We start from the raw sequence: 22910 nt of genomic DNA, 5'->3' as shown, positions 1-22910 counted from the left end.
TTTTTTCATATAGTTAATGATTGTTTGTATTTCTTTTTCTGTGAAGTGTCTGCTCAGTTCCTTAGCCCATTTGTTGATAGGGATGTTTGTTTTTGGAGTGTTAAGTTTTTTGAGTTCTTTATACATTATGGAGATTAGTGCTCTATCTGATGTGTGTGTGGTGAACATTTGCTCCCAAGATGTAGGTTCTCTATTCACCTCACTGATTGTTTCTTTTGATGAAAAAGAAGCTTTTTAGTTTGAATCCATCCTATTTATTGATTCTTGATTTTATTTCATGTGCTTTAGGAGTCTTGTTAAGGAAGCCAGTTCCTAAGCTGACATGGTGAAGATTAGGGCCTACTCTTTCTTCAGTAGACACAGGGTCTCTTGTCTAATTCCTAGGTCCTTGATGCACTTTGAGTTGAGTTTTGTGCATGATGAGAGATAGGGGTTTAATTCAATTTTGATGCATACAGATTTCTAGTTTTCCCAGCACTATTTGTTGAAGAGGCTGTCTTTTCTCCAATATATGTTTTTGGTGTCTTTGTCTAGTATGAGATAACTGTACTTATGTGGGTTTTTCTCTGTATTTCACTGGTTTTTATATGTGTTTGATGTGTGTGTGTGTGTGTGTGTAGCTCTAAGCCATTTGATTCATATATAAATTTGTGTAATCACCATCATAATGAAGATACAAAACTGTTCTGTTATTACAAAGGAACTCCCTTGTGCTACTTCTTTATAGTCACACCCATTCCTGGTCCCTGTCCCAGGCAACAACTGATTTTTTCTCCATTTTTTATGGTTTTGTTACTTAATGGCTATTATATAATTGCTATAATGCAGTATGTAAATTTTTGGCTTTATTTTGTTTGTTTAGTTTTATGAGGTGCTGGGGGATTGAACCCAGGGCCTTATAAATGCTAGGCAAGTGCTCTACCACTGAGCTGCAACATCCAGCCCAGTATGTAATCTTTTTTTTAAGAGAGAGGAGTGAGAGAGAGAGAGAGAGAGAGAGAGAGAGAGAGAGAGAGAGAGAGAATTTTAATATTTATTTTTTAGTTTTCAGTGGACACAACATCTTTATTTTATTTTTTATGCGGTGCTGAGGATCAAACCCAGCGCCCCGCGCATGCCAGGTGAGTGTGCTACTGCTTGAGCCACGTCCCTAGCCCCAGTATGTAATCTTTTGATATTGACTTTCTTTCACTCAGAGTGATGCATTAGAGGTCCATTCAAGTCGAAGCACATGTCCTTATTTTATTCCTTTTTGTTGATGACTAGTATTCAATTATAGGTACATACTAGAGTTTGTACAAGGCAAAATTTGGTTGCTTTCTGTTTTCAACCACTATGAATATTCACATATTCAGGTTTTTATGTGGACATAAATTCTCATTTATCTGAAATAAATGGCCCATAGTACAATTGCTAGGTTTTATGGTAAATAATTATATAGTTTTATAAGAAAATGCTATATAATTTCTGGAGTGGCTGTGTTGGTTTTACATTTTTTACTAGGAATATAAGAGTGATCTAGTCACCACATCTTCTATAGCATTTGGTATTGTCACTATTTTAAAATTATGATTACTAATAGAAATTCATCATACCTATTGATGGGGTTCACTGTGACATTTCCTTACATGCATATATCATGCTTTGATCATGTTTCACCCTCCTTTTTACTCTCTCTTGCCCTCTCCTCTTTACCTCCTCCCCTGGGTATCTTTTCCTTTCTCTAGTAATCCCTCTCTTACATTAAGGTCATCTTTTATTTGTTTTTAAAATTTTCTACATGTAAGAGAAAATATGGGATACATGTGAGAAATTGCTCAGTCTGGTAAAATAGCTATTTTAATACCAACCTATTTGAAGTTAAAAGCTGAGACTGACCTCTGCACCTATGTCCCAACTATCAGTGGCCAGGAATGAAAATACGAAGGGTACATAGTCAAAGCACTCCACTTTGTAGGATCATGCCCTTCCCAACTTGAGAGAATACAAAATATATGAAAAAGGCAAGAGGATAGAGGGAGGCAATGTTCATGTTTATCCTGTCTGAGGTTGGTTATCATAAAAAGTCAGTATCTGCTTTTGTTTGACAAACACCATTGATCCTACACATGGACGTTTGTTAACTAGAGGAATGGACATTTCTCTTTCCTGTCATTCAATTCCAGACATAAATTCATCTTGTGAATTTAGTAAATGTTTAATGAGCACCAGGGGTATGCTAGGACTAATGCATGCCCTCTCACAAGAACTCGATAGTGCACATCTTTCCCCAACTCTGCATTCAGTAATATAAGATTGGCAACTTGAAATCAGCCATGCTGGGAAAATTTGCATGAAATCTTCAAATACTACCAACCACTCTTGGATAACCAGTTGTTCAGCATTTACCTGTTCATTACTAAGTGCCTACCAGTGGGCGTTGTGCAGACTCCGAGAGGTGAGACACAATCCCGCATTAGGTGACCCTCCAGTCCAGGAATCACAATCCTAGAAACTAAATCTTTTCTGTTAGCTGTTCTCTTCAGGAGTCACCCCTGTTCCACACCTTTCTTCCTTTCCCTCTTAGCCTTTTCACTTTGCTTCTGGAAACTCCAGTTTCACTATTAAGAAGTTTCATGTTATCTCAGTACTTTCTCTAACCATCTCCAACATCTCCTTGCTTTGACTGAAGATTGGATTTCTGAGTACCCCTGTTTTTGTACCACTTTCAAGAGTAACATGCCAATCTCTTATGCTCCCAGTCTCAAAGGGGTTTCAAAGTGGGGCTACCTTTCTGTTGGATTCCCATGGCTATTTCCAGATCATTATTGAACCACTATTTTGAATGCCCAATCTTCATATATGATCCAGTTAGACAATCCTCCTTTCACTTATGCAAAGAAAGAGAACAATAGGAGGAGCAGATTTGGGAAGGAAGAATTTGACATAGGAGATTCTGTTGACACATCCAGGTGGAAGTTTTCCAGTCAGATATTGGATTTGCATCTACCATACATCTTTGTAAGTAACTGTGATGTTTTCCTGGGGTTAGTATTGGTAGTTCATTTCTTCATCCTATATCTTTTCTAATTACAAGGCTAGATAAGGAAAGAGAATGATAATAATCTACTGGAGATAAGGTAAGTTTTTATTTTTATCTTACAAATAATCAAATTAAAATAAATTTATCTCTAGTATAGTTTCAGTGATATGTGTTTCTTTTCTCATCCTTCAAAAATTGAATCCATTAGTGTATGATATACAATGGTGGTTTCCAAATCAGATTGCCTCAGAAGTATCTGTAAAATACACACACACACACACACACACACACATTCTTGCTAACAGAATATCCCCCAAATTCTTCCATGTTTAAGTAACCATAAAATCTCTTTCTCATTAATCAAACTTCAGTGAATGAGTCCATGACAGCAAAGCACAAGATTGCACTCTGATAACCCTAATCTCCGGTAGGAGGAGAATGAATCACAGTCTTCATTGGGATTTGTTTTCCTTTCCTCATATGCTAGCCTACCCTGAGTGTAGTACCGTAGACTACTGCAGGTACTCTAGCAACTCACCACTGCATTTCCCTGGTACTCACTAGTTCATCATGAACTCTGTTTTTTTCTGGTACTGGTGATTGAATCCAATGGTGCTCTACCACTGAGGTATGTCGCTATTTCTCGCCCACTTTTTTTTTAATTTTGAGAGAGAATCTTGCTAAGTTTTTGAGTTTGTGATCCACCTGCCTCAGCTTCCCAAGTCTCTGAGATTATAGGCATGTGCACCATTCCGGGATGATCATGAACTTTTTGATAGATTTCTTTGAAAGCAAATCCTAACAGCTTTATTACCCTCATCCTACCTATTATTGTCTAAATGATTTTAAACTCTTAAAGAGAAAGGCCAAGAACTTTCAATGCAGGCTTCTGTTGCAAATAGTTTTATTGTTTTTTTAATTAGTAATCCAGATTTTACATGGTATATTAATAATAAACCAAGTTGATGAGTTACCTTATTATCAATCAATGTACTGAGCAATCATCATTATAAACTATTTAATCTGCACCTTGACAACTTATGGTAATGCTGAAAGAACTTCTATAATTATTTACAATTCATTTAAAATCTATATACATCAACTAGTGAATGTAGTAGCATTTCCTACAGTTAAAATAAAAAGAGAAGGCTGCAAAACAACTTCATTATGATGTGGAAATGCATCCTTCTAGGAAGAAATCAGGATTTGAAGTGCAGTTATGTATCTAACTAATATGTGTAGTCTTCATAAATCTTTTGAATAGTACATTTCATTTGGCTTTACATATCATTATCTCATGAATATTTATCATCCTAAAAGCTACTGTTCCATTTTACATGAATAAAAATCAAGGCACAGAAAAAGTCTATCAACATCCTATAAATAAGTAACATACAATTCTACATTTTTCATTCTAAGCTAGCTGCTCATTGGTATTGATGATATCATGGAAATATAAACCAAGAAGACAGTAACACAGGTTTGGAAGAAATCTGGGGCAGTTTATTTTTTTCCTTTATTTGGCAACAGTATATTAAATATAAATATAAGTGGTAAATATAAATTTAGTATATGAAATATAGTATAAAGTAGTGCTTAAGAGTATGGATTCTAGCATAACATTGCGTTTGGATTTTGATTCCAGCATTTCTTATTTGTATGATATTTGATAAGTGTTAAATAAAATTTTGTAGAAGAGCATGGATTTGCACTGAGCACTTGCACTAGGCCCAAAAGACTAAACTAATATAGAGTTTAATCATACTAATTCACATCTGGCTGGTTGCAGGGCTCAGTATCCATTAGCTGATTAGGCTGTAAAAAAATAACTAGTTAAGCTACAATCAGTTGATTGACTAGTCTGTAGCCAATTAAGTTATTTTATACATCTCTATTCTGTTTTCCTACTTGCACTGTCAAATCATATCTTTGTTTGGAGTTCTTAGAACCTGCTCTGGTTTGGGGAGCTGTCCAATTTATGAATGGGTTTTGTTTTACTTTGCTCAAATAAACCCTATTCAATTGAATTGGTCTAAGGAATTTTCTTCTTAATGCAAGTAGATTAATTTCTTGATGACTTAGTTTTCTTATCTTTAACAACAGGGATGATGGTGATAAAGACAGCACCTGCATCATTGGATTGCTAACATTAAATGGTCAGTATTGACAGTGCTCTATAGGTATTAGCTTACATATGAAGATTTTGAAGGTCCTCTAACTCATGGGATAAGTGTCAGCTGATTGATTGGAGCATGTCCAAATCTATTGTGTTGGTTTATTTGTCTGGTTCTATTCTGAACAGTTAGGGAGAAGAAGTATTCTCATTACTATGTAATCCCTGTTCGTCTGCTTCTTCAAGATTAAGTTCCCTCCTAGGCTTCTTGCTTCAAGTTAAATAATTACAGATTTTTTCATCTTTCATGATAGCTCATATTTTTATACCTGTAATCACCTTTTCCTGTGCCCCTAACTTATTGTCAGGAATGATTTAGCCCACTGAGTATGACTCTGGATGCCTTTTGTAATGGAATAGTGGAAAGTCTCATAGGGATCCAAAGGACCATGAAAGATTCTCAGGCAGTCCTCTTCAAAATGTCACATACATCAGAGTCATCTGTGGCTCTTGTGACAAAGATGCTTTTACCCCATTTTGAAAATTCCTCAGTGGAGGGGCTGCGGTTGTAGCTGAGTGGTACAGCACTTGCCTAGTATGTGTGGCACTAGGTTGAATCCTCAGCACCACATAAAAATAAATAAAAGGTATTGTGTCCATGTGCAAATAAAAAAATTTAAAAATTCTTCAGTGGAGCTCTTAGAGCTGTATTTTTCAAAACCTTGCAGTTATATTCCATAGTAGAGGGGGTGGAGCCATTGCACTAGGGCATATGCTTAACCATAGAATCAGCTAGCTCTGCTGGGTTCAAATTCTCAAGAGACTCCTCCAAGAAAAGCTGGTGCTAATGAAGTCAGGTTTTACAGTCCCATGATCTCAAGGGGCTCTGTGATTATTATAATTATTAACAGTATTAAAATGGAATAATAAATTATTAACACTTGTTTGGCACTTACTACATTGTCAGGCAATGTTCTAAATTCATTAGATTGACATAGACAAATCAAGGAATTTAATTTTCACAACCCTATTAGGTGGGCACAATTTACCTAATCTTATTTTGCAGAATTATCTACCATTCTTGTTTTCAGACCCAGAATCAAAGGCACAGAGAGAATAGTAGCTGATGTTATTGACCCCTTAACCTCTGGCAGGTGCTGGGTGCTGTAAATTCCACAGGAGCATTGAATCCTCACAATCTGTAGTAAGGAGAGGGAGGTGAGTTCTTTTTTAAAGTTCCTCCTGCTGGTGATTGAAAGCACAAGAACAGCAGACAGCTCTTTACTGATCTAAAAGACTGTGGGCTCTGGCTGTCAAGATAGGTGAGCCATTTTTCTTTTAATAATATTATGAGTAGGAATGGGGTGTATGGTTGCTGACTTGTTGATACTTTCATGATGAGTTACAGGAGTTGGAAAAGATATCATTCTTTGAAAAGTTTCTGGAATCCCTGTCTTGATAAAAATTGGAGGAATTTAGCTTAATATATTTTGAGACAGAACCCTCTAAGTGTGAATTCAATAACTTAAGGCAGAAACCTTTACCATGCCTCCCTCCATGGAGTTTTTATGGAAATGTTTGTAAGGCTTTAGATTTTTCAGAAAATGAGACAGTAGAGATGGTTAGTTGGAAATGCTCCCTGCCAGATAATTTTCACTTCCATTTAAGTCTAAAAGAATCTAAAACACACCTCAGAACATATGACAAAATTACTTCCGATGTGTCTAGATAAGAGAGGAAGTACTTTTGGGTAAAAAAATGTAGAATTTGAGAGAACACTAAAAAGACAGAAAGCCCTTGAACTTGGAACTGTCCTGAAAAATCTGTTTACTATGCATTAGTTGGGGTGGGGAGGGTTAATCAAGATGAGAAGCATTTTAAGTGTTTCATCAAGGAATTATATATATGGTTCTAGAGACAAGATGGCAAAACTCTTGCTATACTTCCATTGATTGCCTATGTAATGTTGGGCAGAATTTTGGATTGTTCCAGCTGTGCAGGAAGCTGTAGTTTTGGACTAGAAGGTATTCTAGAGATACCAAGGGGAAAAAACAACTAAATAACTTCACTGGAGTCCAGGTGGCTCCTCTCCTCCAATTAACGTAATACAAGAAACAACAGGTAACATTAATAAGCAATAATAGACATGGAAAAATACTCAACCTGTCAATGTGTAGCAGAAGAGAAATTGTGTGTATGTGTGTGGGGGGGGATAAATAAGGTGACAAATGCCATGTCTATCTTTAGTGACAAAGATGGGCTACTTTGCAGGCAGGAATAGGGTGTTTTGGAGATAGGGCAAACTCCTTGTTTCTCAGTATATGATCTGCAGATCAGCTACACAGGCCTCACCAGGGAGCTTGTTAGAAATGTAGAACCTGCAATTTAACAAGCTCCAGAGATGATTCGTTCTCACATTAAAGTTTGAGAAGTACTGGGTTAGAAGACTGATTTAAAGTCTTCCTTTGCTTACTGCTCCATTTTTGTGTATTCTCTAAGAGGAAATCTTTTTTTTTTCTTTTTGGCGGGAAAAACATCCCTTGACTGGTGAATGTAGACATCAATCTTGGAAAAAGCATGGAAGTTTATTAGTATCACACTTTATGGTCCTAAAAAGAAAAAGCAAGCAATGTCTATGTCTTTCTATTTACACTGCTCTATATGTTTTAAATAGGAACACAAGGATCATTATCACCTTATTCTCCATAGAAATCTATGGACAAGGCTTTGTGGATGTGACAGTTACTTGGTTGTGACAGTTTTGTTCAGAGTTGAAAAGTATTGAGAAGCATCCCTAAATTGGCTTCAAACTTGGGTGGTTGAGGATTGGCTGGGGTAGTTAAGTGAAGTTGGTAGAGATTTGTTCTGACAGGATAGGTATTAAGACTAAACACTTGTATAGTGGTGTGGGAGCCTGGAGCACCAGCTGTAATTGCAAGCCTGAATCTCCCTTTTGTAATACAAGTTGACAGTGAAGGCCCCATAGTTGAAAGTATTCTAAAGTTGTTTCAGCATATACAGGGACTTTCTCTCAGTAAATGGCACCAATGTGAAACCATTTTTTGTAGTATACTATTGACAAATGCAATCTTTGTGGGTTCTTTTTCATCATGGAATTGAATAAAAATACCCACGAAGCAGTTTAACTTCTGACTGGTTAAATATACAGTTTAGCAAAAGATGTAGTAGCTGTCAAAAATTCCAAGGTGTAAACGCCCTCTAGAGGTGGCAATTGGAGCTGTACTTCTGAATGTAACACTGTTTTGGAAGGTTTACAGACTAAACATGATTTATGCATACTTGCCCATTGTCATACTGAGATAGTTCCTAAACAGAATCTACAAATTATGCCTGGACCCTGAATCCTGAACAAGATGATCAAGTACATTAACAATCTTAGTAAGTCTGATTTGCAGCTTGTCAGCTGAGGCTGCTGTTCCTTAAGGATATATTGGAGGAGGAGATCAGAATTTTAATCCAGATCCAGTGCTGGAGACCCCACAATGTTTTCATCTGAGTGTCATAATCAAACAAGAATGACCTTATTTAGTTATATTGTCTGAGATAAAGGGAAGAATTATGTAGTTTTATCTAAGAAATTCTATCAACCAAACAATGAATCTACTTACCAACCAATCTTAACTTTGGCCAACATGCTAAGGCATATGTATTGGCAACATTTTTCTTCATATTTGGTTTATATTTTATGATTAAATAATGTTTTTCATTAAAATGTATTAATGCATTCGTGTTATGATATGTCATTGTGCTGATTTGCTTGTGATACCTACTCACTTTCCTTTTCTGTTTACCTGTCCCCATCATTCTCCTTTTCCTGAGATGGTACCACATGAATATCTGGAACAAGGAGATATTTTTGGCAAATTTATTGAAATCCCTTGCACATAATTATAGGGTTAATCACTCATTCTATCTATTTACATGTTGAGCCTTGGATAGGCCTCCCTGCTTATAAGACAATCATTATTTTAAACAAAGATTCCCTTATCCAAACTTTAGTCAGGCTCTTTTGAGCCCTTGTCTCAAGTAGGCCTCTACATGGTCTACTGAATTCTGTTTTAGCAAAGAATCTTGCTAAGCCAGTTTATCCAGAATCCTCCTACCCTTGATTTCCAGTCAAGCTCCTATTTCCCCTCTCTTGATGTTCAGTCAAGTTCTTCACCACCAACCCTTGATATGTAAGTTCTGAGCCTACTATTAGCAAAAAATTTTTAAAGCTGGGTTAGCAGAAATCTCCTTACTTGATATCCAGTTAAGATCCTCTTCATAATTTTCTATCCACTGATTCTCTCATTCTGATTATTGGCTGTAAATCTCCAGCTGTCTTTGTTGTATTTGGAGTTGAATTCAGTTTCTCTTCCCTATTATAATACTCCCTAACATATTTAAATAATCTTAAAATCTGTCTTACAATTTTAAAAAGTGTCAGAATAATTTAATTGTCTACTTAGGTCTTTCTGAGACAGAGTTATATAAGGTGGCCACCATGACACTGGCCTTGTTACTTCCATAATTATGTTATGTTATGTAACAAAAGGAACTTTACAGATGACATTAAGGTTACTAGATCTTTGGCCTTAAGGATATTGTGGGGGCTCACCTAATCTAATCATATGAACCTTTTTAAAAGGGAGTTTTCAACAGCTTGTAAGAGAAGATAAAGTCTGAGGGATTCAATGAATGAGAATAGATTTGATACACTATTATTGATTTTAATATGGGAGGACCCTGTGGAAGGCATCTGAGAATGGCTTCTTGGGGTTAAGAGTGGTCCACAACCAACAGTCAGCAACAAAATGGAGATTTCAGTTTGATAGCTTTCAGGAACTGAATTCTGTCAATAATGTAACTGAACTTAGAGGTCAGTTCTTCCCTAGAGCCTAAGGATAAGGGCCCAACTTAGCTTCCTTGGTTTAAAAATTTTTGACACCTTGATTTTTGTTTTTGTGTGACCCTAAGCAGAGAAACTAGATGAGTCTGCCTAGACTTTTTATCTATGGAAGAATGAGCTAAAAAATGGGTACTGTTTTGGGCTGGAGATGTGGCTCAGGGGTAGTGTGTTTGCCTTGCATGCATGAAGCCCTAAGTTTGATACTCATGACCAAAAAAATAAATAAATGAATACAATTTTAAAAAAAACCTTACATATGGCATTTCCCAGAAAAAAAATGGGTATTGTTTTAAGCCTCCAGGTTTGTGGTAAATTGTTGTGCCACAATAGATAAATAATATGTATTGTTCAAGATTATCAGGGAGAGGAATTGAATTCAGTTTAATAATTCAGTTGAATTCAGTTTAATAATTCCCCACTTCCAGTGAATTTTGTAATTCTGTGTGACATAAAACTGTAAGACCAGGTCTTCCTTGAAATCCAATCAATTCACTATTTGTAATATAGGTAATGTTAACTATTATTGTATGCCACATTTATAATACAAATTAATTCACTCAACAAATATTTATTAGATGTCTAAGGGTACAAAATACTCAATGAAACATAAAATTATTTAGAACATTTTTGGGGAGTTTTGAAGTCAAATAGTTGTGTATATCTGCTTTCCCCACCCCTAGAATTGGAACTAACCTAAGAAAAATAAACTTTTTGCTAGATTCAAACAACCTTACCTATATTGGAGCTTCCCAGAGAAAGACCAATAAAGTGTGTGTGTGTGTGTGTGTGTGTGTGTGTGTAGAGAGAGAGGGAGAGACAGGGAGGGAAGAAGGGAGGGGAGAAAGGGAGTCAGAGAAACAGACATTTATTTTAAGTAATTGTCTCATGGTACTGGAAGGTTGGCAAGTCCAAAATGTGTAAGGTAGGGAAGCAGGCTAGAGATCCAGGGAAGAGTTAGATGCAGTATGAATCCAAAAGCTCTATTGGCAAAGTTCCCTATTATTTGGAGAAGATTAGTATTTTTCTATTAAGGACTTCAATTTATTGGATGAGATCCACCTACATCATGGAGGAATATCTTTTTTACTTGGTCTAATATTAAAAGACCTAATGTTATACAATCAAGAATACAAGCTACAATAAGTGTAGGTGAGGATGTGGGGAAAAGGTTATACTCATACATTGCTGGTGGGACTGCAAATTGATGCAACTAGTTTGAAAAGCAGTAGGGAGATTCCTCAGAAAACCTGGAATAGACCACCATTTGACTTTGTAATATATTACTCCTCAGTATATACCCAAAGGACTTAAAATCAGCATACTATGGTGACACAGCCACATCAATATTTATAGCAGCTCAATTTACAGTAACTAAGCTATGAAACCAACCAAGGTGCCCTTCAACAGATGAATGGATAAAGAAATGTGGTATATATACACAATGGACTATTACTCAACCATAAAAAGAATGGCTTTATGACATTTGCCACTAAATGGATGGGTTCAAAGACTATCATGCTATGTGAAATAAGCCAATCCCCCCAAACCAAAGGATAAATGTTCTCTTTGATATGTGGATGCTAACCCACAACAAGGGTGGTGTGAAAGAATACAAGTTCAGTGGATTAGACAAAGGGGAATGAAGGGAAGGGAGGGGAGATAGGAATAGGAAAGACAGTGGAATGAATTGGACATCACTTTCCTATGTTCATATATGAATATACCACAGTGAAAGTCCACATCATGTACAACCACAAGAATGGGATCCTAATTAGAATATGATGTACTCCATGTATGTGTAATATGCCAAATACACTTACTGTCATGTGTATCTACACAGAACAAATAAAAAATAGAAAAAAATCAAAAAAAGACCTAATAATAAGGTAAATATTATGAACCAATAATATAAAAATAAAAACAAATAAATAGCTTCCCAGAAACATTGTCACATGAAAATGAAGAACTTTTTTTCAACGTGGTTTCAGAGAGCAAGAAGACAGACATAGTGAGGGAGGGAGGGGGAGAGAGAGAGAGAGGGATGGTGGGAGGGAGGGGGAGAGGGGAGAGGAGAGGACAAGAGAGAGAAGGAGAGAGAGAGAGAAGGAAAGAGAGAAAATATTCTTTGCCCGCCTGGTGACTTCTGCCTCACACCAAGTAACCTGATGCATCATTCTTCTTTCCTTGGGGAGAAGCCAAGAATGGGTCAGAGAAAAGGATAGAAGGTTTCTGCTATGCTCCCAATAAAGTGGAAATGTCCTACCTGAGAGAAAAGAAAAATTATTGGAGAAAAATTATAAAAACTTGAAGAGAAAATTATTTTTCTTCTTAAGATCCAGTGTTTGTCTTCTAAGAGTTTATAACCTTATTGGAATATTACAGAAAGAACTGTGTGACCTGTGCCCCCATTGTTCTTGGAAGAAGAAATAAAAGATTGGGTATAATAAGCATTATAAGTCATATATAGAGAAATAATTTCAACCATGAGTTATGAACTCTGTGGTTCTAAGCTGTCAGTTGGGACCAAGGGAAAGAACCCACTGCTGCTGTGCTCAAGAAGAACATGATGTTGAGAATAAAACTTTAGGGTAAGGCACACCGGAGTTCAAATTGTATCTAGGGATAATTGTCCTGTATGTTTGTGTGTGTGTGTGTGTGTGTGTGTGTGTGTGTGTGTGTGTATCTGGTTTATAAACCCAGTGAATGAATATCTACATCACAGGCTTTTGTGAAGATAGTTTGAAAACAACATCAAATAGTCCCCATAACAAAGTAGGAGATAGCAAATTAAAAAAAAAAATCAGTTGTAGTACCATCAGGAGAGAGATCAGGAGTGGAAGAGTCTTTAATACTTACCAATGGTACTTGCTTCTGGATAGACAACTGACTTTTGCTAGTGGTCATCACATGTGAAGATACTAATCTTTCCTTAATCCTTCTTCTTTTTTTTTGCCCCATAAGTGGCCTTAACAGGAGCTAAGAGATAAGAGAATTAAGTTCAAAAAGTTTTAAACATATAATTTGTTTATTCTGCACATTGCTTTCTGTCCATATTGTGCCATGAATTGGTATCAAGTTCTATGACCCTGAATGGAAACAGCAAGCTACTTTCGATTTAATTATCATAATTTATTGCTTTTTCTGCCTTCAGGTGCTAACTGTAAATTTTCGTACAGAAACAGAAAACCACTTCCTGTTCTTGACACATAAAGGGCTTTTTTCCCCTAGTTATGCTCATAATTTTGGGTTGGGTGACCTTTGCAGCTGTGACTTGGTTTCATGATTTAAAAACTGCACTTCAGCTGGCAGACGATTCTGGAAATGATTTTTTCTTCTTTTCCTAATGCAAATTGCCTGAGCCTGAGACATAATGCTAGTTCCTCTCTTTATATTTCCTGTTAGCATTACCAGTGTCATGCTGCCTATAAATCAATTAGTCTGCCTTGGATGAGAAGCCTTTGAAAATTTTGCTTGAGAAAATACTTTTGTCTCTACCAACTCTTATTTCCAACACGGAATTAATGTACAATCACATTAAGGCAGCTGGAAATTGAAAACAATCAATTCGTTTCCTGTTTAGATAAAAAGTCTTGATTCTGATCTATAACAGGGTCAGTGTGAGCAGGGGAGAAGACTTTTTGTACTGATTATTGCTTGGTTGTGCCTGAAGCTTTAGCTTCTTTCTGTTCCCTGTTGTGTGAAGAAAAGTGAATATCATACATAAGGAAGAATGTTAATGCAGCCCCAATTGGCTTCTGATTGTGGAAACACGGGCCAAAGCCTGAGCATCTTGTTGACTCAGTTGAACAGATGGAAAGCATGAAGATTCACCCTCATCAGCAGGTTGGAATTTGGTAACTTGAGTTTATGAAATTTAATATACTTATGAATAAATAATAAGGAGCAAAAGTGTACCCAACAAACTGAAATAATCTTTTCTTACACAGAAATGCAATAAAAACAAAATTAAAAGAAATATTTTATTTCCTCATAAGTTCCAATGAACAAGGGAAAAGTGACCCTGAACTTGGAATTGTAGCTTTTAAGTCTCATTTAGGGTCATATCACCTATGACCCTTTAGCAGGCCACTTTCCTTTTTAAATCCATGGGGGACTCACCCACTTCTGGAGGAGATCAGGTCCTAGAGAAACTTCTGCTGATAAATTTATTCACTTCTCTCTCTTCTTTTTCTGGTACCAGGTTACAATGATCAGTTGTTATTTTAGTTAGAACCATTTGAGAGAAAATAGGCTGGCAGATGATAAAGGACCATATCCATAGGTGAAGCGAGGATATCTTGAAGGACTTGTGAAAACAGCATAAACCTATGTACAGATTCATGGGATTTTGCATCTAATGCTTTATATATTATCTACCCACACAGGAACAAATCTGGAAATAAAGGTTTAGAGCAGAATCTAAGGGATGAGAAACATTGTCATAGCAATATCTTGTCAGTTTTCTAGCATCCTCTTATTTTTCAAGATCAGAATGCTCTTGAGGCCAAATAATTGGCATGGCTGCAACTGGAAGTTACCATTGTCTCCCTGTATCAATCTAGTACCCTCGTTGCCCCATGAAATTTCTGAACACAAGTTTGGATTTTGAGGAGAGTATTTTTGAGGTGTGGCTTTTTGAGCATAATTGTAGGTCAAGTGGAATGTATGGCTGATAAGTAAAGCAAAATGAAAAGCCTGCAAAGTGCCCACCTTAAATTTGTCAACCAAGATGTGTCAAATCTATTGACAGAAGTTAGACTCTTCTAAACAAGGAAGATCCAAGGACATCAAATGAAATATGTACTTTCTTTCTCCCCAAACTGGCCAATTGGGTGTGGGTCACCCATTCTTAATAGGGTCATGTAATTATCTACTGATGAAAAGAGAAGGCCCAATTTTAGGGCTCTTAAAGATAAGGAAACAACTACAAAAATGTCAAAGGACTGGTTGAGATAGATTCATTTCCATTCTTATTTCCATATATCTGTGATATCTACCTGATCTCCTCCAGAAGTGGGTGAGTCCCCCATGGATTTAAAAAGGTGTTTTGAGTGTGATTCATGGAATCAGTTTGGATAGTTGGAATGAGAATGTAAAATGATTTGGGAATCTCCCAAATTACATGTGCACGAACATGTATACATGCACATACATATGATATTTTTGAATGTGTGTTTTTTATGATGTCCTGATGACATCATCTTTTGAAGAGAAATATTATTTGCAGTTATCTATGAGATTTTCAAGGCCAAGTCCAGTCCATTTCTGGGCCTATCCAATCTGAGAAGAGCCAAAAATCGTTGTAGTTGTAGGATTCTGGAATTAACCTAATTGCCATTGACCATGAACATATAGCTCACAGGTGTTTCTTGTTACTCATGTACTCTCCAATTTATAGCCTTCCCCCTTCTACCATATTGGTTCAGTCTTCATGCCTGAGTTCATGTTCTGGTAGATCTTCACTGGAACTAGGTTTGCCCTGACTAGCATGCCCACTTGGCTGTTTCTCATACCTAGATAATGACTCCTTTCTGCACCAAGCTCTACAAGCTCTGAAGTTTCTTTAAACTTAGAGCAGCAGGCTGTACAAAGTCCTAAAAATAAACTGACAGTTGGGTCAGGCCTCTTTTATATTGCTTGATTGCTTGGACCTACTCTAGTCTTATTTACCCTCTTCACTTGAACAGATTGAAGAAATCTCAACATGGTGTTCATCTGAGATTTTCTGTGTGATGATAAGCAATACCAAAATGTTCATACTTTGTCAAAAAAGAGGATACTTTTGGTCTAGAATATTTGGAAGTCTTTAAAAAATGAAAGTATTATCTAATAGTCTTAGCTAATAAGACTAATAATATACAACCTAGTCATATATATCTCCACTTTTGAAACAACTAATCATTACTCTAGTAAGTACTATTTCTAGTTCTGGTTCTAATTTGGTGACTATCAGACAGTATCAAATTTCTTATATATTTTGTAAACTTTATTGCAGTGTTATTAAGTAATGATTGGCACAAATATGTAAAATGAGGTGTCTATTTTAACTAGATATTTCACATTTATAATAGAATAGGTAGATAATGTATTGATTTTAAGAAATTCAAAATTTCAAATTTAAGTTATTTATAGATTAGTATTCTTTAGTGTTTAGTTTTCTTTAGTGTTTATTTTTAGATTTGTGTTATTATCAGATAATACATTTTCCCATATGTTCTCTATTTTTCTATGTTTTCATGTCTGTATGTAGACCACATATTATTTTATGAGCATGCCTAATTGTAAATAGTACTTCCTAATGCTGCTAAATCAAATAAGTACTTTTCTTTTTTTGGTGCCGGGGGTTGAATCCAGAGGCAATTAACCACTGAGCTATATCCCCAGCCCTTTTCTGCACTTTTTTATTTAGAGACAGGGTCTCACCGAGTTTCTTAGGGTCTCACTAAGTTTCTGAGGCTGGCTTTGAACCCACAATCCTCCTGCCTCAGTCCCTGGAGTGGCTGGCATTACAGGCATGCACCACTGCACCTAGTTTTTTTTGCAGACCTTGCAATAAAGTAATACACACATTTTTCTACATGTTGATTAAGAACTGAAGTTAAAGTTAAGAAGATTAAAATTTTAAAATGAAACATGTTCTGAAACATAGATTTTACACTTGAAGTCATTACTCCAGCATATGTGTGCTGGGATCAGTAATTAAATTATCAGGTGTTAGTCAGGTGTGTCTTCTCTTCCAAGTGCAAGAGACAGTTGAACATTAGGAACAAGAGGAGGTGGCATGATGTTATGGTGATAAAATATCATTTTCCTCTTTAGTGCTGAATTTTAATAAGCAGAAGGGACTTCATCTGACAGTATATGCCTTTCATGTTACTGAGATTATGGTTGGAGTTTTAGCAAAGAATTGAAAACCTCAAGTTGGAATCATTATGGAAAAAAAATAGAATTGCCTGCTTTGAAGTTTCCAAAAATTACTTGGTGGATAGGCATTGAGGTATCTCATACATTTAAAAAATGATATTGTCAGAGCAAGATACTTTGGGGAAACGATTTTGCCTAATAGTGAAGATTTAAATTGGTTAACAACCACATTCATTGTTTAACTCCAAATTTAGCACATTCCAGTTATGGATTTCTATCAGGTACTAAATGTTGGTAATTCAAATTCCAAAGCAACATGTCCTCTGTAGAAGCCGATATAACAAAGTGATTAAGAGCACAGACTCTGCTCTGATTAAATTTCTTAATGTCCTTTTGTCTCTGTTTTCTTGTCTGTAAAAAAGAGAAAGAAAGAAAGAAACAAACAAACAAACTTGGTGACTTTCTACAAGAATTAAAGGAGTTAATGGACACAAAAGCCCTTAGAGAAACATCTAGAAGGTATACACAGGGAATATTTATGAGCAATAATTATTATCTCCTTACTGTTCAAGCTTCTGGATCATTTTATTTACAGAATATAGTGAGATTTTGAGAAGATTTAAACAAACCAATATTATTTATAGATAATTATTTATATGAATCATAATTTTGCTGATACTAGGCCAACAATGGATGCCTGGAAATAAATTCAAGATGGAGGCAAATGAGAGTGCAATTGATAATGACCCAAGTTTAAAACTTTCATTAACTGACTTGATAAAAATAATAGTTAGACATTTGATCTTTTTGTATTAATCTTTTTTTTTTCAGTTGTAGATGGACACAATGCCTTTTATTTATTTATTTATTTATTTTTATGTGGTGCTGAGGATCGAACCCAGTACCTCACACATGCTAGGCAAGTGCTCTACCACTAAGCCACAACCCCAGCCCACATTTGATCTTAATACAATAAATTTGTGGTAATAAAATATGTTCTATAAATTAATATTCCATGTGAGATTATGTTTTCAAAAGTCCAACTTACTGATAAAAACTAAGTTTGTTTAATCAATCTAGATATTGTTTTTTTAATGTAATGATAATATAATTTTTATGAAATACTGTCTCACCTATGATCTCATTTGCTACAATGGCCTTGTAAAATAGTGTTAGAATTATTGTTTCTATTTCACTGATGAGAAAATGAAAACTCAAAAATGACTTACTCAGAGTCATAAGGCTATTGTGACCCAAAGTCAGAATTCCAGTCCAACTCTTGATTCCTCATTCAGCATTTTTATTAGACCTTGCAGCCCACCTACCTAAGTGTTCCTGCTCTGGAAATGAGGGTACTCCTGTTGCAGTGATTAATAGAAGAAGTTCAGCATCAAGGCCTCCATTCATGAGGGAGGGTCTTGGGGAACCTTGGCTTCTGATCACCCTGTGTAGTAAATTGGGCGGTGGCACAATGAACTTGATTATTAGTGTGAACCTAGAATGAGAAGTTAATTAGGCCTTTCCCTATCTAATGAAGTTTCACATCATTTATCACCAGTAGAGAGCACTATACGATTAGGATTAATAGCAGGCCTTTCATAAAAAGGATTGTTTGTATCATGAATGTATTACAAAGGCAGAGTTAAAATGATTGATTTTTAGCAAGCATGATCTGCCCTTATACTGGTAGATCATTTCCATCAGTTGAATCTTTAGAGAGCATTCAATCAAAGCTTGCATTTAAATGTACTATCAATATTAAAAGAAGTAGGCTTTGCTTGCTCACTGAAGTTTGGTAAGAGGTTCCATCCTGAATCAGAACCCAGGCTTGTCTGTATTCTTGAACACCTTGCCTCCAAATCAATTCAGAGGTGTTTATACCATACAGCTCCTTCTCTCTTCTGGCTCTTGCATTGCATAGAGGTCTCCACACATGCAGAATAGGCTCTAACATAATTTAGTCAAGATTATCGCCAGCCTTCATTCTGATCCCCTTTATTTCTGTTACTCAGGAATTGCAGCTATTGGGTTTTCTTAAAACATTTTTTCCTGGTTGTAAATATAAAATCAGGCTTCATTTCATAAGTACCCTTCGGTGTATTCAGATAGTTTAGAGACATGCAGTAAATACAAATCAGTGCCCCAGCCGATGGACTGAAATATTGGCATTTAGTTGCAACCCGATTACAGTATTTTACTAGTCTAAACACTCAGATGCATCACACAATGACTTTCATGCTGTGGAAAGCTTTGAAATGGATCTGCCTTAAAGATAGATACATTTATACTTCATATGTTTCCCATCATTTTTCTTACCATTTTGCCAGTTCTCCAAACTAGCTGTATTTAAACAAATTCTTCCCCCACAGCCATTTTGTTCTCTGATTTCACCCTGCCGTGAAGTCTTGATGCAAAATTGGTGATAGCATGATTGATCATTTAGCTGACAGCATAATCATGAGCATAGGGTAGAACCTTCACTTCATAGCCAGTAAGGGGAGAAGCTGGAATGCAGAGATATTAAAATACGAATACCTCAAACGGAAACAGAGGTAACATGAGAGCTTTAATGTTTGAATAAATCTCTCCTCCCCACCTCACTGGCAAATGTATTTCCCTCTTCAATTTTGTTTCACTATTCAAGTTTTTGTATAAATTGTATATTTATTGAAAAAGGCCCTCTCCCTTTGCTTCCTCCTTGATCACACCAGATAAAGAATGCTCTGCTTTCCATCCTCTTGGAAAAAGAGCTCTTTCCTCTGAGTCCTCATTTCTTGTTTGCCTGAATGCAGAACGGCATGTCTATAGTAATACTTGCATGTTGGATGAGCCCGATTTGGAATACGATCACATCAAGGCTTTTGTTTATACAGGTGCCATTAAGCAGACTTACTGTCACAGTCAGAGGTTAGCTAGCTAACCAGGTGCATTGCACATGGAGGTAAGGATTCTGAATTTTAAAAACTGCAAAGAAGCTCACTGCTGGCATGAGGATCAGTTCTCCCAAACATAGGTGCTATCATTCTAGTTCCCCAGGGGGGCTCTCTCTATATTTGTGTACTGAGTGTCTATGCCCATTGTTGCTATTGAGGATAAAGTCCACTTTATACATCATTAGCAAAGATTTTTATGGTCTTGGACAGGACTTTATTTGGGGGCTATTTTTTTAACTTTGCCTTTTATGTAAACCTTGACATTTTAAGGCTACTGCCAAAATAGATTTACAGACAATGATGGCATCATAAAATACAGAATACATTTACCTAGAGAATATTAGTGTGAACATATGCATATCAGAAGAATATGTGATTAGAAAGTTTTGAATTATTTGTGTTACATATCCAATGAAATAATGGATATAATCACCTTTTCTATACTCAAGTCTCATCATAGTAAGGTAGTGGGTTCTTGTAATAATTTTTGGAATCTTTTATCTGGGGTTAAAAATTGTACATATGCATGAGCATCTCTGAAGGAAAGGGGCATAGCAGAGTATAGCTGATAAGCTAAAGTGACAAATACCAGGCACTGCCACTCAGCCTGTGTGAAAAGAAGGTAAGGAAATCCAGAAAGTAGCTTAAGGCTTCTGCAAATTACAGAGCCCTTGCTATTCCCAGCCTTTGATACTTCCTTTCCTCTTGTTGGCTGATTCAACAATTGCTTATCATTTTTATTTTGTATTTGACTTAGCTTGTTTTCATAGTTAGGCTTATGAATGATAAATAAAAACATGAACAGAGAAACTTAATAGCAACTCCCATCAATAAGCAAAACACTCAGATTTGGGGTGTGGTTCGCTTGTTTGTTTTATGTAATTTTTGCTCTTTTTTTTTTTAAGAGCCCAGCTTCATTTTTCCAAGAACTTGTGTTTACTCCAGCTTCATTTTCCCAAGAACTCGCGTTTGCTGGTTTTCGCAGTATTTCCTGATTTCAGGTTCCAGTAATACATGTGTATGGGGCTTTAAAAAATCCTTATGTCGTATCCTCTTAACATACAGCTTAAACTCCTGGGTGTCAGGAGCAGAAGATGGAATTCAAGTCAAATTTTTTTCTTGTTCAAAAGTTCTTTTATTACAAATAATAGAAAAGTAGATGATTTGGAACCAGAACATGATATATAGGCCTCTAAACATCATGAAATCCTCTCTATATAGTACATAGCATGGAATTTAGCATAAGATCCCCTTGGACCAAGCTCAATCACTGGCAGCGATTGAAATACTTTGGTGAATCATGGACTCAATATTTCCAAGCAATTTCATTGCCCTAGTCCAAAGATGGTGTAATAATGGGACTTCAGTGTAGTATATGGCAAGAAAGCCTGATAGGAAAATAGATACATGTACAAATACATGGAATGATCTTGTCTGTCACCCCGTCTTCCACCCAATGATTTAAACACAGTCTTTATTCCTTCACATTTTGCAGACTAGTATTTATGGTTGCCTCCATGACTAAATGAATCTTAATGTTCACTCAAAAACAACTTGAAGAAAAATCCATTATCTCATTCTGCCATCATATGGAGGCCCACATAGTAGGTGCTCAGTATATATTCATTGTAGTAATGAGTGAGTACCTCTGTCAAGATGAAAATAGGGATGTCCAAATTAGGTTTATTATGTTGGTATTTCATGTTCAGTAACTTGAAATTTCTTTTCTTCTCTGAAAATTAAACAGTTTAAAATTTTTATTAGTACATACATAATAGTAGGATTCATTATGCCATATTTATATATGTACATAACATAATCTGACCAATCTCATTCCCCATTACTTTTGCATTTTTTCTGTTTGCTTTTTAAGTCTTCAACTCCTATATTAATAGAGCAAATGTATATAAAGTGCCTAGTACATGATATACAGGCACTGTTAGAATCCAAGTTTGTTGAAAACAAGTAGGTTTGTTTGCATTAATTAAAATAAAAACTGGAAATATTCTAATTATGACATCTGTGAACTGTAATGAAAACAAATGTAATGTAAAAAGAATGTAGGGATGCAGATAAGCCTTATATCATTCAGAAAAAAGGTGAAATGAAGGAAAATTGAGGAAGGAAGAAAAGAAGGAAGAATTGGTTCATCTTCCTATTTATTAAAATTTCATTAAATTTTAGACAAAAATAAATGTTCTTCATAATTTCTGTTATTTGACTTTTTGAAATTGAATATAACATTACCATTTTAATCATTTTAAAGTACATAATTAAGTAGTAGTCAGTGCATTCATAATGTTGTACAACAATTACTGCTTTATGGTTCCAAGAATATTGTAATAACCACCCCCCCCCAAATAAAACCCAGGATCATTGAATAGTTACCCTCCATTCCATCCTCACCCAGTCCCTGGAAACCATTAAACTATTTTCTGTTTCTATGGATTTGCCTGTTGTGAATATTTTATATAAATTGGATCTTAAATTATGTGGTCTTCCTGACTGGTTTATTAGCATAATTTTTTCAAGGTTCATCCATGTTGTGGTATATATAAGTACTCAGAACTTCATTCCTTTTAGGGGACTATTGGGGATTGAATCCTGGTGTTCTCTACCATTGAGCCCTTTTTACTTTTTTAGATTTTGAGACAGGGTCTTCTTAACCTTCCAAGGCTGGCCTCAAACTTATGATCCTTCTTCCTCAGCCTCCTGAGTAGCTGGAATTAAAGGCGTGTACAACTGCACCTGGCTCTTCATTTCTTTTAACGGATGAATAATAGTCTATTGTATGGATACACCACATTTTGTTTATCCATTCATTCATTCTTAGACATTTGATTTGTTCCCACCATTTTTTTTCTGTTGTGAATGGTGCTGCTGTGAACATCTGTGTACAAATTTTAGTTTGAACACCTGTTTTTGATTCTTTTGGGTGTATATACAGGAGTTGAATTTCTGGTTGTGATGAATAATTTTATATGTCTACTTCGATGGGTTATGAGATGCTCAAAAACTCCCCAAATAACACACTGGATCATGAAGTAATTCAAAACTGGCTTACCA

The sequence above is a fragment of the Marmota monax genome, unplaced genomic scaffold (assembly GCF_021218885.2).
Source record: "Marmota monax isolate L192 unplaced genomic scaffold, Marmota_monax_Labrador192_F-V1.1 WCK01_AAM20220418_F8-fsc00306, whole genome shotgun sequence".
Lineage (NCBI taxonomy): Eukaryota > Metazoa > Chordata > Mammalia > Rodentia > Sciuridae > Marmota > Marmota monax.
Note: the sequence above shows the minus strand (reverse complement) of the source record.